The sequence below is a fragment of the Pristiophorus japonicus genome, chromosome 12 (genome assembly GCF_044704955.1).
Source record: "Pristiophorus japonicus isolate sPriJap1 chromosome 12, sPriJap1.hap1, whole genome shotgun sequence".
Taxonomy (NCBI): Eukaryota; Metazoa; Chordata; class Chondrichthyes; family Pristiophoridae; genus Pristiophorus; species Pristiophorus japonicus.
In genome coordinates this window covers 60,678,861-60,683,494 of record NC_091988.1, presented here as the reverse complement: position 1 = coordinate 60,683,494, position 4,634 = coordinate 60,678,861, and positions in this window count along the sequence as shown.

Here is a 4,634-nt window from a genome sequence, read left to right as displayed (position 1 = left end):
TCACACACCCGGCACTGGGGGAGGAATCATCACACACTCAACACTATGACAGGAATCATCACACACCCAGCACTGGGGGAGGAATCATTGCACACACAGCACTGGGACAGGAATCATCACACACCCAGCACTGGGACAGGAATCATCACACACACAGCACTGGGGGAGGAATCATCACACACACAGCACTGGGACAGGAATCATCACACACCCAGCACTGGGACAGGAATCATCACACACCCAGCACTGGGACAGGAATCATCACACACCCAGCACTGGGACAGGAATCATCACACACACAGCACTGGGGGAGGAATCATCACACACCCAGCACTGGGACAGGAATCATCACACACCCAGCACTGGGACAGGAATCATCACACACCCAGCACTGGGACAGGAATCATCACACACCCAGCACTGGGGGAGGAATCATCACACACCCAGCACGGGGGGAGGAATCATCACACACCCAGCACTGGGACAGGAATCATCACACACCCAGCTCTGGGCGAGGAATCATCACACACCCAGCACTGGGGGAGGAATCATCACACACCCAGCACTGGGACAGGAATCAGCACACACCCAGCACTGGGGGAGGAATCATCACACACCCAGCACTGGGACAGGAATCATCACACACCCAGCACTGGGACAGGAATCAGCACACACCCAGCACTGGGGGAGGAATCATCACACACCCAGCACTGGGACAGGAATCATCACACACCCAGCACTGGGACAGGAATCATCACACACCCAGCACTGGGAGAGGAATCATCACACACCCAGCACTGGGGGAGGAATCATCACATACCCAGCACGGGGAGAGGAATCATCACACACCCAGCACTGGGACAGGAATCATCACACACCCAGCATTGGGGGAAGAATCATCACACACCCAGCACTGGGGGAGGAATCATCACACACCCAGCACTGGGACAGGAATCATCACACACCCAGCACTGGGGGAGGAATCATCACACACCCGGCACTGGGACAGGAAACATCACACACCCAGCACTGGGACAGGAATAATCACACACCAAGTACTGGGGGAGGAATCATCACAAACCCAGCACAGGGGGAGGAATCATCACACACCCAGCACTGGGACAGGAATCATCACACACCCAGCACTGGACGAGGAATCATCACACACCCAGCACTGGGACAGGAATCATCACACACCCAGCACTGGGACAGGAATCATCACACACCCAGCACTGGGACAGGAATCAGCACACACCCAGCACTGGGGGAGGAATCATCACACACCCAGCACTGGGACAGGAATCATCACACACCCAGCACTGGGACAGGAATCATCACACACCCAGCACTGCGGGAAGAATCATCACACACCCAGCACTGGGGGAGGAATCATCACACACCCAGCACTGGGACAGGAATCATCACACACCCAGCACTGGGGGAGGAATCATTCCACACATAGCATTGGGGAGGAATCATTACACACCCAGCACTGGGGGAGGAATCATCACACACTCAGCACTGGGACAGGACTCATCACACACCCAGCACTGGGACAGGAATCATCACAGACCCAGCACTGGGGGCGGAATCATCAGACACCCAGCACTGGGGGAGGAATCATCACACACCCAGCACTGGGACAGGAATCATCACACACCCAGCACTGGGAGAGGAATCATCACACACCCAGCACTGGGACAGGAATCATCACACACCCAGCACTGGGAGAGGAATCATCACACACCCAGCACTGGGACAGGAATCATCACACACCCAGCACTGGGGGAGGAATCATCACACACCCAGCACTGGGGGAGGAATCATCACACACCCAGCACTGGGACAGGAATCATCACACACCCGGCACTGGGACAGGAATCATCACACACCCAGCACTGGGACAGGAATCATCACACACCCAGCACTGGGACAGGAATCATCACACACCCAGCACTGGGGGAGGAATCATCACACACCCAGCACGGGGGGAGGAATCATCACACACACAGCACTGGGACAGGAATCATCACACACCCAGCACTGGGACAGGAATCATCACACACCCAGCACTGGGACAGGACTCATCACACACCCAGCACTGGGACAGGAATCATCACAGACCCAGCACTGGGGGCGGAATCATCACACACCCAGCACTGGGGGAGGAATCATCACACACCCAGCACTGGGACAGGAATCATCACACACCCAGCACTGGGAGAGGAATCATCACACACCCAGCACTGGGACAGGAATCATCACACACCCAGCACTGGGGGAGGAATCATCACACACCCAGCACTGGGACAGGAATCATCACACACCCAGCACTGGGACAGGAATCATCACACACCCGGCACTGGGGGAGGAATCATCACACACTCAACACTATGACAGGAATCATCACACACCCAGCACTGGGGGAGGAATCATTGCACACACAGCACTGGGACAGGAATCATCACACACCCAGCACTGGGACAGGAATCATCACACACACAGCACTGGGGGAGGAATCATCACACACACAGCACTGGGACAGGAATCATCACACACCCAGCACTGGGACAGGAATCATCACACACCCAGCACTGGGACAGGAATCATCACACACCCAGCACTGGGACCGGAATCATCACACACACAGCACTGGGGGAGGAATCATCACACACCCAGCACTGGGACAGGAATCATCACACACCCAGCACTGGGACAGGAATCATCACACACCCAGCACTGGGACAGGAATCATCACACACCCAGCACTGGGGGAGGAATCATCACACACCCAGTACGGGGGGAGGAATCATCACACACCCAGCACTGGGACAGGAATCATCACACACCCAGCTCTGGGCGAGGAATCATCACACACCCAGCACTGGGACAGGAATCATCACACACCCAGCACTGGGACAGGAATCAGCACACACCCAGCACTGGGGGAGGAATCATCACACACCCAGCACTGGGACAGGAATCATCACACACCCAGCACTGGGACAGGAATCATCACACACCCAGCACTGGGAGAGGAATCATCACACACCCAGCACTGGGGGAGGAATCATCACATACCCAGCACGGGGAGAGGAATCATCACACACCCAGCACTGGGACAGGAATCATCACACACCCAGCACTGGGGGAAGAATCATCACACACCCAGCACTGGGGGAGGAATCATCACACACCCAGCACTGGGACAGGAATCATCACACACCCAGCACTGGGGGAGGAATCATCACACACCCGGCACTGGGACAGGAAACATCACACACCCAGCACTGGGACAGGAATAATCACACACCAAGTACTGGGGGAGGAATCATCACAAACCCAGCACAGGGGGAGGAATCATCACACACCCAGCACTGGGACAGGAATCATCACACACCCAGCACTGGACGAGGAATCATCACACACCCAGCACTGGGACAGGAATCATCACACACCCAGCACTGGGACAGGAATCATCACACACCCAGCACTGGGACAGGAATCAGCACACACCCAGCACTGGGGGAGGAATCATCACACACCCAGCACTGGGACAGGAATCATCACACACCCAGCACTGGGACAGGAATCATCACACACCCAGCACTGCGGGAAGAATCATCACACACCCAGCACTGGGGGAGGAATCATCACACACCCAGCACTGGGACAGGAATCATCACACACCCAGCACTGGGGGAGGAATCATTCCACACATAGCATTGGGGAGGAATCATTACACACCCAGCACTGGGGGAGGAATCATCACACACTCAGCACTGGGACAGGACTCATCACACACCCAGCACTGGGACAGGAATCATCACAGACCCAGCACTGGGGGCGGAATCATCAGACACCCAGCACTGGGGGAGGAATCATCACACACCCAGCACTGGGACAGGAATCATCACACACCCAGCACTGGGAGAGGAATCATCACACACCCAGCACTGGGACAGGAATCATCACACACCCAGCACTGGGAGAGGAATCATCACACACCCAGCACTGGGACAGGAATCATCACACACCCAGCACTGGGGGAGGAATCATCACACACCCAGCACTGGGGGAGGAATCATCACACACCCAGCACTGGGACAGGAATCATCACACACCCGGCACTGGGACAGGAATCATCACACACCCAGCACTGGGACAGGAATCATCACACACCCAGCACTGGGACAGGAATCATCACACACCCAGCACTGGGGGAGGAATCATCACACACCCAGCACGGGGGGAGGAATCATCACACACCCAGCACTGGGACAGGAATCATCACACACCCAGCACTGGGACAGGAATCATCACACACCCAGCACTGGGGGAGGAATCATCACACACCCAGCACTGGGACAGGAATCATCACACACCGAGCACTGGGCGAGGAATCATCACACACCCAGCACTGGGGGAGGAATCATCACACACCCAGCACTGGGACAGGAATCATCACACACCCGGCACTGGGGGAGGAATCATCACACACCCAGCACTGGGACAGGAATCATCACACACCCAGCACTGGGGGAGGAATCATTGCACACACAGCACTGGGACAGGAATCATCACACACCCAGCACTGGGGGAGGAATCATCACACACCCAGCACTGGGACAGGA